We start from the raw sequence: 14,931 nt of genomic DNA, 5'->3' as shown, positions 1-14,931 counted from the left end.
CATTTTTACAACACTGTAAAACTCCTTCACTATTTAGACAAACCCCCAATTTTTTTCTATTTCCAATACACTGTCAACGCTTCAGTAGAGGAATAAACTCAATACAGCTTCATAGTTGCAATACACCCAAAACTTTTACAACTGAAAAGAAAATGGCTTCATTTTTGCAATACACTCGTGAGCTTGAGTTCTGTTGCGCAAATCTGCTTTATGTTTTGCTGTTTATACAGACAATTTGGCAACATTCGTAACAGCTTCATTTATGTAATACAATAAAAATGGTTATTTTTTGTATTACCTAATAATTAGCTACTTAATTTCTGTAACATTAATACTGCTTCATTTTGCAACATCCAAAAATGATTAGTTTTCGTTGTCCTCACAAAACTGCTTTATGTCCTGAAGTACACCCAGATCTCTCTCTCTCTCTCTCTCTCTCTCTCTCTCTCTCTCTTTCCATTCGGGGGGGGGGCGAATAATTTTAGTGACGTCACCGTACTAAAGGAATTACTTGAGTTCGATTCCCGGGCCGGCCATAATTCCTTTAGCCTATAACTGAACAGGGATCGGATTGTAAATCTGATGGCTGCGTATCGTACAGTAGTTCAGTGAAGAAGAGAACTATATATACCAGATTTGGTTACCCTCGTACTGTCTACAAAGCTAGTCTAAGCCTTTTTCTTTGAGAGAATGTGGAGGTACGCAGTACATAGGAGGACATGTTCTTCAGGGAACGGGCTGTGTAGTCGTTGCCCAGAGTCTGACATAAAAAAAAAATAATAATAACAATACTGAGACCGATTTCATGAGCGTGGGGTATTAGAATTCCTAGACTTTATTATGTTTTGAATATTTCACCCCTTCTTAATCTACACACTGCAGTCCTGTCCACTCATTTACTGATGACTCCACCCTTCACTGCAGGTACCTGAACCGCAAAATGCATCTGCAGCACACAAGCTTTCTGACTTACGCTATCAATATTTCTGACAAGGGGTAATGGAAACCTAGCAGATTATCATGCACCAAAAACACGATTCTTACAGCTTTTACCCCGTTGAAATCTTTCACAGTAGCCTCTTAATATTTAGTAACACACTACCCAGTCCGCAGTCATCACACCGTTTTTGAGATTTCTTTCCATCAAGACCTATCAGGAAAAGATCTTATTACCTCACTGCAAAATGTGCTTCTATGATACTGGGTGTGCAAGGGCAACTGTGATTTTCTTTATCCCGGAACACATGTTTAGTTTGTACTAAGATCTTTTTACCTCTGTGTGAAATATACCGGTATCTCGTGTGTGTATGTGTGTGTTGGTGGGGGGGGGGGAAGGATCATCAGATGCCATTCTTCTAAAAAAAAATAAAAAATAAAAAACTTTTTTCTCATTAACTCTCATCCCTTACTGGGTCCTTTCCTCACTCATTCAACCGTAGTGCTGCATCTTTATCCCTCTACTAACGTTATTTCAATGGGTAATCTCTCCTGAACTGTATACTGCATCCCTCTAGTACAGCAAGTGCGTAGTGGCTGTCTGGCAACACAGTCTCACCATTTTTCTGTCCAACTCTCAAATGTAAGGGTTAACCGATAATCTCACTCCTTCATGTTAGCAAAGGGTTAATTTTGGAACTGTCTTGCTCAGTCTGTATTGTTATCTATGGGCCACCCTACATATATAAACCAAACTCATATAAGTTTGGCAGCACAAATTCGAAAGGTATTCTTATTCTCGTTTAACCGCTCTAGCCTCCAGCCTATGCACACTTTTAATTGACCAACTCATGCTGCCCTTATTGTTAGTCGCATTTTCTTGCTTGATTTAATTTCTTTTGGTTGTTCTTGTCTAATTTTGGCAGGCACTTCTACCCTTCATAATTAACCCATTCCGACCAAACTCGGAAACAATGACCAGCCTATGACCTAGTTGCGTCTGCAAGGTTTTGGTTGCTAGGCAACTACTCGTTGCCTAGCAACGGCCGAAGAATTGATTTTTTCTATACTTTTCACGTTTTGGGCTGTAGAAGCATTACCAATGGGCATAAAAAGCTCATACTTCCTAAGGCATAATCTTGCGGTCATTCCCTATCAGAAGTGTGCCATCTATTTTCCTCTCTCTCTCTCTCTCTCTCTCTCTGGTTTTCGAGTGGCAACCCTGTGAAGATTGGCTTCAGTGACCTTAGCAACCAGTACCTGTTTTCAAAAATGCTACCCTAGTTCCCCAGCGGCTCAATGGAATTGAATAAAACTTTGCATGCTAATAGACATTGACTAGTACTACAACTTCCTATGGTACACCTGTGTGCTACATTGGGCAGGTCAGGGGTCAAAGGTCATCAAATGCGATAATGGTGAAAATTGCTAAAATCACAACAATGCTCCCACGAAATGCTAAGGCTCCAAAAATTATTAAGCCCGAACCATGATTACTGAGTGGAATGTTGCACTAGAGTACCTCCATACAAAAACGACATTTCGTGTCGAAACTCACTTCCAGTCACTGGCAGCGCCAACTAGAAGTTGTACCTCTGGTGGGTCATTCTGCAAATTTCAAGTTCCCTAGCTCCACAGTGGCTGGATGGAATCGAATGAAACTTTGCATGCTTATAGACGTTAATGAGTAGCTACTACACGTGAGCTTCGTACATGCATGACCTATATCTGCCAGGTCAGATGTCAAACGTCATCAAGTGCAAAAAATATGAGAAACGCTAAGATTACTACCTTGCTCGCGCAAAATGCTAAGGCTCCAAAGACTATTATGCCATGGCCATGATTCTTGGGTGGAATGTTGCACTGGAGTATCTCAATATAGAAATGACTTTAAGTATCGAAACTCACTTCCAGTCGCTTACAAAGCTAGGTCCGCTTAGAGCTGGCCATCGTCGCCTACCAGCCTGTTCGAAATAGTTTTTAGTCTTTTAACTTCCAGAATATCCCTCAACCGAAAAGCATTATGCGTCCGCAGAAGGTGAAAGGGTTAATATTCGTACTGAGAACATGAGCATTAATAGCCATATAGTGAAAAATAAGAATAGCATGGCTTCCACTAACACAGCTTAATAAAACTCTCTGGCAATGGCTTCAACAGAATATTAGAACTTCCCTACCAACAGTGTCAACAAAATCATTTAAATATTATCAGAATCAGTCGTTTCACAATGATGACGTATTTTCTACAGTTATCTGGCTTTTTTAAAGGATGTTTTGTTTAACTTACGACAAACATTTCAAATTCACTTTTTTTTTTATGCAAGGAAGAAGGAACCAAAGGCCAGGAGTCCGTAAGTTCTTCCATAAAAAATAAAAAACAACAGTGCGAGATACGGCCTTCATTTTGTCCTTTAGTACTAGGCTTCTCTTCTAAGGCAGCCTATATAAAATGGCCTCGTAGTGTTAAAAATTAAAATAAAATTGCGTCCTCGTTGTGAAGGTGTTAATATTCTCGCCCCGTAAACCTAGGTTCGCATTTTAGTCACGTAAGGAGGCTTCCAAGCACCTTTTCCTTTGTTTTTGGATAGGCTGGTTAAAATCCTTTTGCACGTTATTTATGCAGAGTTTGACGATGTTTGAAAGATTTACGTAACACAGAATAGGGCAGTAATATATAAAAAGCTAAATAAATCGCTCATGAAATGGTGTTAGTGAGCTTTCTTCACCAACGAAACTACAGGTCTTAAAGGCGTGAGATGACGGAGCTAATAGAACCATTAATACCCAGTAGAAAAATACACCGTAAACCCAATGACAACAGCCGTCCACATAGGCAGGTAACGCAAGAGAGAGTAACGCAGGCGCCAATTAAGGGAAGAGAAGGGAGAGAGGACGAGGAGGGAAAGGGGACGAGGAGAGAGAAGGGGGGAGAGGGGGCGAGGAGGGGAAGGGGGCGAGGAGGGGAAGGGGGCGAGGAGGGGAAGGGGGCGAGGAGGGGAAGGGGACGAGGACGGAGAGGAAACAGACTCTCCAATAATTTCCATGAGAGGGTGAACGAAAATGAGACAGACTTTCCAACAGGTAAACTTAAATACAGCCTTAATTAACCCCATTCCAATAACGTATACTTAATTTCCGATCTATCTAAACGAATTATTAAACTTGATAAATGTCTCGTGCTAACTCATCCACTCGAAAAATATTTTAGTCTTTCTAAAATCCTCAACAGATGGCAGGAATAATATATAAAAAGATGTTCTTCGTTTCAGTGAGCTAATGAAAGAGTTACCTAGTAAGGCAGGGCCATTGGAAAAACAAGGAGGAAGTGTAGATAAATACCAGAGCCAATTCCATAACAAAATGAGACGGCAAAAGAAAAAGAATGTAAGAACTGGTGGTGTTAGAACCAGTGATATTAGAAATGGTGGTGTTAGAACTGGTGGTGTTAGAACTGGTGGTGTTAGAACCGGTGATATTAGAAATGGTGGTGTTAGTATTAGAATTAGTGGTGTCAGAACTGGTGGTGTTAGAACCGGTGATATTAGAAATGGTGGTGTTAGTATGAGAATTAGTGGTGTTAGAACTTGTGGTGTTAGAACCGATGGTGTTACAACTGGTGGTATTAGAATTAGTGGTGTAAGAACTGACGGTGTTAGAACTGGTGGTATTAGAATTAGTGGTGTTCAAACTTGTGGTGTTTAAACTGGTGGTGTTAGAACTGGTGATGTTAGAACTGGTGGTATTAGTACTAGTGGTGTTTGAACGGGTGATGTTAGGACTGGTGGTTGGAACCGGTGATGTTAGAACTGGTGGTGTTAGAAGGTGTGATGTTAGAACTGAACTGGTGGTGTTAGAGCAGGTTATGTTAGAACCGGTGATGCTAGAACAGGTGATGCTAGAACCGGTGATGTTAGAACTGGTGGTGTTAGAACTGATGCTGTAAGAACCGGTGATGCTAGATACAACCTTCACTAACATCCGCACTCCTACGGTTTCTCCTGAGCTGAAATGTGGACCTCTGTAGCAAGAACACACAACAATACATGTAACAATGAAAAACTTTAAGTCTTAAAAATACGGGGGTAAATAAGACGTACCTACAGGCCTGTTACATAGCCTATGATTTCATCATCCTTTGTGTAATTTTAACGTACAGTATGCTGCATGTTTGATCACGAGCGTGTTCTGCCTCAGTTCCCCCCTTCTACCGTTATAGTAGAGTAAGTAGTCCTTTCTGTTGTTCAGAGTAGGATTGTCAGCTCTTTGTCCCCATGGCTTCATTTGCGCGTCCTTCTTACAAGTTGTATCAAGCTCTGCCGGCCCCTATATAATGAGCTCAGTCTTTACATTATGGCCACTTAGATCTACTCCTCATTTTGTTCACATCTCTGTCCTCCCCTGTACAGTTATTATTGTGAGTGCTCAGGAAGTCTCCAACCATTTAGCAGCTGTGTAATTTGAGTATAAGTGTTATTGCATTTTTTCTTGTACTGTATAGCATAAGGTGTTAATTCTTAGGCCTAGTAACGTTTTTTGTAATTCATGTAAGGTTCTTATTGTCAGTCATTTTTGATAATATTTTGTATCTGTAATAATATATCTTGCATTCACTGAGTATTATCCTGCTTTCTCATTTTATCAGGGCTGACTTAGATAAATTTACTCTTGCTAATTTCGTGTTAATAGAGGCTATTGCAGTTAACCATATATTTAACCTGTTTTTGCCATTACATTATCCTTATGAGTCCTGAATGTTTTGTTGTTAGTTTGTGCACTAAACTTTAACTTGTACTTTTATCTAACTCTTTTGTTTTGAACCTGGAACTTTGCGGGACAGTTTTCTCTGTTCCGTAACATAAATTTGGCGACCTCATATCAGGATATTCAGGATATTATCATAAGGATATTGCTTGATATTTTGTGACTGTGATTTATTCATGATGTCTACTATTACTACACTTCATGAAGCCAAAGATTTTTTGTCAAATGTGCAAACAGTGTTGGATGTAGAAAACAGAACAAAGAATGAACTTAAGCTTCTTGCTCAACAATTGGGAATTGCAGTTCCCTCTCATCATTCTAAAGATCAAATTGTTGACATGATTAATGAAAACTTGTTTAATGTAACTCCTCCAAATGAGCAAACGCAGATTGAAATAGCTAAGTTACAGCTAGCCCTGCAGGAGGCTCGTGTGAAGGAAGCTGAATTTCAAGCACGTGCTAAGGTGGCTGAGTCTCAGGCTAAGGAGGCTTGTGTTAAGGAGGCTGAATTTCAAGCAAATGCTAAAGGAGGCTGAATCTCAGGCTCGGATTCAGGAGGCACAGATACAGGCTCAGGCACAAATTGAACTTGCCAGGATTCAGGCAGACCATGAGTATCGCATGAAACAAGGTGGAACTGGATCATCTAGCTCTGATGATTTTGATGTGGCTAAAAATGTTAAACTTGTCCCTCCTTTTAATGAATATGATTTAACAAAGTATTTTCAGTTGTTTGAGAGGGTAGCTACAGGTTTTAATTGGCCCAAAAAGTATTGGCCAGTACTCTTTCAAACTGTTCTCACCGGTAAAGCTCAAGTAACTTATGCATCTTTGCCTCAGGATCATTCTGATAATTATGATGTAGTTAAGAGCTTGATTCTTAAGGCCTATGAGCTTGTTCCTGAAGCTTATAGAGTAAAATTTAGGACAACTTACAAGCAAGATAAGCAATCCCATGTTGAGTGCAAAAATCAATGAAGATCTGTTAGAGCAGTGGTTAAATTCTAAGAATGTGGATTCTGATTTTGGTAAATTTAAGCAGATGATTTTGCTGGAGGACTTCAAGAGGTGTATTAGTAAAGATGTAAGCCTATGTCTTGATGAGAAAAGAATAGATAATTTGTCTGATGCTGCAGTTTTAGCTGATGAATATGTTCTCACTCACAAGAGATATTCTAGAAAAAAGGGAAAGCTGAGAGTAAGTACGTTGCCTATACTCAAAGTACAGGTAACAGGAAAGAGAATAAAGATGATGTTTCTCAGGAAGTAAATACCAGCTTCACCTCTAGATTTCAGAAAAGTAAATGTACTTATTGTAGTAAGCTTGGTCATACTACGTAGAGATGTTTCAGGAGACAGCGTGATGTGAACAAAAAGGAGTCTTTAAATATTCAGTCAATTGGTCTAGTGTCCACTCTTGAGAGTTCCCAGAATTCTTTAACTGAGTTAACTGAACCTGCTTTGAGGGGTAACTTAAATTCTCATGATGGAGCTCCTCTTTTGAGCAGTAACGTGGGTGACACTCTCAAGAGTTCATGTGCTAATTTCCTGTCTGATGGTTTTGTCAGTCCTCTGGACAGTAATGACAGGAAATCAGTTAAAATATATCGTGATACAGGTGCTTGCCAATACCTTATGCTGACCAGTGTTCTAGGCTCTAATGTTAATTCCTCTGATGAAACTGTAATCTTACAAGGTGTAGGGAATAATTACTTCTCTGTCCCTCTGTGCAGAGTGAATTTAGAGTCTGGTTTTGTTAATGGTTCCGTTATGGTTGGGTTGGTTGAGACACTCCCAATGTCAGGTGTAACTTTCTTACTTGGAAATGATATTGGTGGAAGTCAAGTGTGTTCAGCTCCTCAGTTGTCTAGTGAGCCAGTGGCTGCGACCCAGGATTGTGAAGTCCCTGATGTGTTCCCTGCATGTGCTGTCACTAGGGCTAAGTCTAAAGTTACTGGTGATTTAGAGGATAATGATGATGATGATGTTATACTAGCTGACACTTTTCTTGCTAATTTGGACCACTCACCAGATGAGGCAGTACCCCGTAGTGTTGATAATTTGTCTCGTCAAGAGTTGGTTGAGTTGCAGGTTGCTGACCCTGAGTTGAAAGGTCTAGCTAACTCTGCTTGCAGTGAGGAAGAGTCAACTGGTGCTTCTACTTGTTATTATATAAAGTCAGGAGTACTTATGAGGAAGTGGAGACCCCCAACAGCATCAGCCGACTGTGAATGGGAGGTTGTACATCAAGTTGTCATCCCTCGTGTTTGTAGGCAGGATATCATTAGAGTGGCTCATGATTCCAGTTTGGCAGGACACCTTGGAGTGAGGAAGACTGTGGCACGCATTTTGAAACACTTCTACTGGCCAGGTATCTTCAGGGATGTTTCCTGGTATTGTAAGTCTTCTCACACCTGTCAAGTTGTGGGGAAGTGTAATCAGACCGAAAAGGTTGCACCTCTAGTTCCCATTCCTCCTATTGAGGCGCCTTTCACCCGTGTGTTGGTGGATATTGTGGGCCCTCTTCCTAAGACTTCTTCAGGATTTTCTTATGTGTTGACCCTGACTGATATGGCTACTCGTTATCCTGAAGCCATTCCACTTAGAAATATCTCAGCAAAGAACGTGGTTAAGGAAATGCTAGGATTCTTCACAAAGTTTGGTCTGCCCAAGGAGGTACAGTCTGACCGGGGAAGTAATTTCATGTCAAATGTTTTCAAGCAGTCTCTGAAAGAGTTGGGCATCACCCAGATCACGTCTTCAGCTTACCATCCCCAGACCCAAGGAGCGTTGGAGAGATATCATCAAACACTCAAATCGATGCTCAAGAAATACTGTTTGGAACATCAGAAAGACTGGGATAAAGGTCTTCCATTTGTTGTGTTTGCTGCAAGAGAATCTCCAAATGAATCACTGGGCTTCTCACCTTTTGAACTACTGTTTGGCTATGAAGTAAGAGGACCCCTTAAGTTACTCAAGGAATGCTGGCTGTCGGAGGAAGATGACGTCAACCTGCTGAAGTATGAGATGAAGTTCAAAGAATGGCTGTCCACTGCTTTACAGCTGGCGAGAGAGAATTTAGGAGCTGCTCAGGAGAAGATGAAGACTTGGTATGATAAGAAGTCCAGGTTACGCCACTTTCAGCCAGGAGATCAGGTTTTGATTCTGCTACCAGTTCATGGGCAACCTCTTCAAGCCAAGTTTAGTGGTCCTTATTTCGTGGAGAAGAAACTCAGTGATGTCAACTATGTCATCGCCACACCAGATCGTAGAAAGAATAAGCAACTTTGTCACATGAACATGCTAAAGTTATATCACAGGCGGGACGAAAATAATCCAGTCTGCATTGTAGCTGTTCAACCCGAGTCTGCAAGTGAAGTTCTCCCATGCAGCATGAGCCTGAGTGATAGTTTGGGGAAGAATCCTGATATCATGAATGATCTCCAGACTAAGCTTTCTCATCCACCTCCCGAGGAAAGGCAGGAGTTTTCGGCATTACTGGAGGAGTACCCGCAAGTGTTCCGTGCCACTCCAGGAAGAACCACTGTGTTGATGCATGATGTCGATGTTGGAGACGCAAAGCCAATTAAACTGCCTCCTTACCGTGTGAACCCAGTGAAAGTTCCTCTCATCAAGAAGGAGCTTGGCTACCTGTTGGACCACAAGATGATTGAGCCCAGTCAGAGCGAGTGGAGTTCTCCTGTCACACTAGTCCCTAAGCCAGGTGGGTCACAGCGGCTTTGCATTGACTACAGACGTGTTAATCAGATAATCAAAACAGACACTTATCCTCTCCCTCGCGTGGAAGAATGCATAGACAAGATCGGAAAGGCTAGGTACATAAGTATGTTTGATTTGTTAAAGGGATACTGGCAAGTACCTATGACTGAACGTTCTAGGGAGATCTCATGTTTTGTAACACTAGGAAAGACTTTTGCATGTTCTGTAATGCTGTATGGTATGAAGAATGCACCAGCCACATTTCAGAAGCTCATGAATGTTGTAACAGAGGGTTTGGCAGGGTGTGTTGTTTATATTGATGATGTATTAATCTTCAGTGACAACTGGAAAGATCACCTATGCCATGTTAGTAAATTTCTTGAGCGTTTGGTTCATGCTAATCTTGTAGCTAATTTATCAAAGTGTGAGTTTGGTCAAGCTAAAGTTCAGTACCTTGGGTATGTAATTGGTGATGGACATGTTGCACCACCAGGAGCTAAGGTTCAGGTTATAAGTGATCTTCCCAGACCTAAAAGTAGGAAAGAGCTACAAAGATTTTTGGGAATGGTAGGTTATTACAGGAGATTTGTTCTTAACTTTTCAATTCTTGTATCACCACTTACAGACCTACTGAAAAAGGGAGTTAAATTTGTCTGGACCGATATCTGTGAATCGTCTTTCTGCAAACTTAAAGCTATCCTATTAAGTCAGCCAGTGCTCGCTACTCCAAATTTTGCTAAGCCTTTTAAGATGGCTGTTGATGCAAGTGATACAGGAGCTGGGGCTGTTTTGCTGCAAGAGGATGATCAGGGTATTAAACACCCTGTATCTTATTACAGTAAGAAGTTCACTCCACCTCAAAAGAACTACTCAACTATTGAGAAAGAGCTTTTGGCCTTGATTTTGGGTTTACAGCATTTTTCATTTTATTTGTGTTCTGGTTTTGACCCCATAGTCATTTATACCGATCATAACCCACTGAAATTCCTTAGTAAGTTTAAAGATAAAAATCAGAGATTGACAAGATGGAGTCTACTTCTTCAGGAGTATTCATTAGACATACAACATGTCAAGGGGAAAGAAAATGTTATTGCAGATTGCTTATCTAGACTTTAGACAGATTGTTTTAGAGTAATAAGAAATTTCCTTTGTAAATTTCTTTTTCTTTGTGGGGAGGTGTTACATAGCCTATGATTTCATCATCCTTTGTGTAATTTTAACGCACAGTATGCTGCATGTTTGATCACGAGCGTGTTCTGCCTCAGTTCCCCCCTTCTACCGTTATAGTAGAGTAAGTCGTCCTTTCTGTTGTTCAGAGTAGGACTGTCAGCTCTTTGTCCCCATGGCTTCATTTGCGCGTCCTTCTTACAAGTTGTATCAAGCTCTGCCGGCCCCTATATAATGAGCTCAGTCTCTACATTATGGCCACTTAGATCTACTCCTCATTTTGTTCACATCTCTGTCCTCCCCTGTACAGTTATTATTGTGAGTGCTCAGGAAGTCTCCAACCATCTAGCAGCTGTGTAATTTGAGTATAAGTGTTATTGCATTTTTTCTTGTACTGTATAGCATAAGAGGTTAATTCTTAGGCCTAGTAACGTTTTTTGTAATTCATGTAAGGTTCTTATTGTCAGTCATTTTTGATAATATTTTGTATCTGTAATAATATATCTTGCATTCACTGAGTATTATCCTGCTTTCTCATTTTATCAGGGCTGACTTAGATAAATTTACTTTTGCTAATTTCGTGTTAATAGAGGCTATTGCAGTTAACCATATATTTAACCTGTTTTTGCCATTACATTATCCTTATGAGTCCTGAATGTTTTGTTGTTAGTTTGTGCATTAAACTTTAACTTGTAATTTTATCTAACTCTTTTGTTTTGAACCTGGAACTTTGCGGGACAGTTTTCTCTGTTCCGTAACAGGCCTTACACCAAACAGAGTATGGCTGACTAAAAGGCTGTGAGGGACTGAAGACATATTAACGATATTCCCAAAATACGGTGAAACAGTAATACCCGATTCTCCTTGATAACGGTGACTTTGCGTTTCACTTCTCCATTAGTACAATTTGGCAATATTTATAACTCAACTCCTTCACCCCAACGTACCATTTAGCTTATTTTTGAAGCTAAGTGATGATTGCAGTCAGAAAATGAAAAGAAAAGAAACAGAAAGAAAAAAGAAAGGTACTTCATATGTGGAAGAGTGGTTTGTCGAGGAAAAAATCGTTACTAGTAGGGATAGAAATGCTTTTTTTTTTTTTTGGGGGGGGGGGAAGAGGGGGCCGAGGCTACAGCTCACATGAGAGAAAGAGAGAGAGAGAGAGAGGAAGGGGGAGGTGCCTATCGGTATATAAATAAGCCTATCAAATTGTTATTGTGTGAAGTAACCGTATGAGGAAGTAACTGTATGGGAAAGTAACTACAGGGAAGTAACTATGGGGAAGTACGGTAACTGTATGGGGAAGTAACTGTATGAGAAGTAACTTTATGGGGATGTAAGTGTATGGAAATGTAACTGTATGGAAAAGTAACTGTATGGGAAGTATATAACTGTATGGGAAGTAACTGTATGGGGAAGTAACTGTATGGGGAAGTAACTCCATGGGGAAGTAACTCCATGGGGAAGTAACTGTATGGGCAAGTAACTGTATGGGGAATTGTATGGGGAAGTAACTGTATGGGGAAGTAAAAAAAAATTAAAGAAATTTGTTAGTAATATTAAAGAAACAAGGACAAGTGATGGAAAGATAGAAAAACAGACAGATAGACAGAGAAACAATACGTAAACTGATTGATAAACAGACATAAACAAGAACAGAAAGACATACATACACAAATAGATATATTTCAGTAGAAAGCTACATAGATAGAGGGGCAGATGATACTCTGATAGATTTAGGCTAGGTATGAAGTAGATACACAAAGACAGACAAAGACTTGACAATAAACAAACAAAGACAAAGACAGAGAGAGACAGACAGACAGACAAACAAAAAGATGGACAAACATGAGAGAGAGAGAGAGAGAGAGAGAGAGAGAGAGAGAGAGAAAGAAAGAAAGAAATATAAGAAACAGGAAAAGACAGAAGTGACAGAATGTAAATTCTCCATTTTAGCTTCACTTGGCGCCAAAATTCACTCTCTCTCTCTCTCTCTCTCTCTCTCTCTCTCTCTCTCCACCTATCTATCTGTATCTATATTTATCTATATTTGTCTACCTGCCTATCTCACACACAAACCTCAGTAATTTCTTCCCAACAGATGCATATTAGATGACCCACTGTGACGAGTGGAAATGTTGGGTGGGAGACAGGGACAGGATAGAGCTGGAATTCTTTATTTTCTCGGACGTTTATAGCTGTGATAGATAAATAAACTGAGTGAGAGAAGAAAAAATCCAATTTGTTCTTACATCCTGACTTACAATTATTTTCTTTCCATGGGGTCAGGTTCTGTGTACCCTAAAACATAAGAGAAAATACAGAACTCAATCTCTACCCTGTCTCTCTCTCCCATCCAACATTTCCAGGCGCATATTAACACATACCTCTAATTGCTCCATTATCTCTCTCTTCTTTCTATTTCTAAATCGTAGTTAGAGGTTTATTACTGGGAAAAACGACGACGACGACGACGACGACGTCGATGATGATGATGATGTTATAAAGACGATGTTAATTAAAGACTACCAACACTCTTTCAATTCACCAGGCAATCAACCATTTTATTCCGTCGTCCAATGATTTGTGGACACGTGAATGAGAAAAAGTATAACAAACTAATTACCTACTGCGACACACACACACACACACACACACACCTAGTTAAAAATCCATTCCTTTTAATCACTTTACTGGAATATTTTCTTTAATAAAAGGAGAGGCAATACTTAAGACTACATATTTTGAGGCAAAAAATTTTGACATGATGACAGTCGGCAAAAAAAAAAAAAAAAAAAATCACCAGAAGTTTAATAAAATCCAAAAAGATATCTGAACTATGAATGAACGAAGGGAAAAAAATCGACGACAGAAGAAACGTGGAACAAGTTTTACTGCGTGTTTTGTAAACTGCTGAGAGAGAGAGAGAGAGAGCAAAAAAACCCTGAACCTTTCTTACAGCCTGACACATAATTGTTTTCTCCTTTCCTGACTTTTCACACTATCGTCATTTCCTACCAATTCTCACTCACCTCAGAGCCCTCATTTCCAACCAGTATCCTCTCTCTCTCTCTCTCTCTCTCTCTCTCTCTCTCTTCTTGAAATTAATCTTGTAAGAAGTGTTGATCAATATACTGTTATTAAGGCTGTCACCGAGAGAGAGAGAGAGAGAGAGAGAGAGAGAGAGAGAGAGAGAGAGAGAGAGAGAGAGAACAAATAAATAAATAACACAACGGGGTGGGGGGGAAGAGGAATACGGCAGGGAAAGGGAGGCATTTTGAACACAGATCCTACAATGTTTTTGCTTTTCCCTCAGTTTATTCCAGTTAACACCAGACGATGTCATTTAGATGGAAGTATGTCTGAGCCAGAGGGTATTCAAGCTTTCTTCATAGTTTAACTCTCAAAGTCTTCCAACCACCCTCAATTCAGACGATTTTATTCAGTTGACAGCGACTTACAGGAGCCTGCCAGAGTTAAGATTTGAGACAGATGGAAAGGGAGATAATCTGAAAAATCGCCAATATAAGATGAGAGGATATAATTTTATCTGAGTAATATTCACAGATGAAAGACTGTATGATATTCAAGAAGGAATAGTCTACCATCAGCATATTCACAAAAGTCCAATCACCATCATATTAAATAATTTATCCTATCACCACGATATTTACAAGGGGATAACTTGTACCACCATCCTATTCACACACACACACACACACACACACACACACACACACACACACACACACACAAGTCCTGTTACTATAATATTGACAAGGAGAAAGTCAATCATCATAATATTTACAAGAGGAAAAGTGACAAAAGTCTATCATCATAAGAGTTACAAGGGGAAAAGTGACAAAAGTCTATCATCATAATATTACAAGGGAAAAAGTGACAAAAGTCTATCATCATAATATTACAGTTGAGTACACCGCTTCCCGTCCGATCAGCGAAGTTTAAGCAACGTTGGGTCTGGTTAGTACTTGGATGGGTGACCGCCTGGGAACACCAGATGCTGTTGGCATCCCTACGTGTCAAGTGGGGTTGGTGGAGGATTAGTGCCCCTCCCTGTAAAACAATTAAATCTAAGCCCTTGACCACCCCGTTTGGGATACATGGCGTCTGGCAATGAATGAATGAATGAAAATGAAAAGTGACAAAAGTCTATCATCATAATATTACAAGGGGAAAAGTGACAAAAGTCTATCATCATAATAGTTACAAGGGGAAAAGTGACAAAAGTCTATCATCATAATATTACAAAGGCAAAAGTGACAAAAGTCTATCATCATAATAGTTACAAGGGGAAAAGTGACAGAAGTCTATCAGCATAATATTTAC

General features: G+C 39.9%; 1 pseudogene; it reads left to right on the top strand.

Moving 5' to 3' along the window:
* Positions 1-14,493: 14,493 nt before the first annotated feature.
* Positions 14,494-14,615, top strand: LOC145417722 (5S ribosomal RNA; annotated as a pseudogene).
* Positions 14,616-14,931: the final 316 nt, after the last annotated feature.

Source organism: Coenobita brevimanus, chromosome 1 (assembly GCF_032717465.1).
Source record: "Coenobita brevimanus isolate Jiangsu-jjx chromosome 1, ASM3271746v2, whole genome shotgun sequence".
Lineage (NCBI taxonomy): Eukaryota > Metazoa > Arthropoda > Malacostraca > Decapoda > Coenobitidae > Coenobita > Coenobita brevimanus.
The sequence above is the reverse complement of the archived record's forward strand: the minus strand, read 5'-3'. Positions and strand labels throughout refer to the sequence as shown.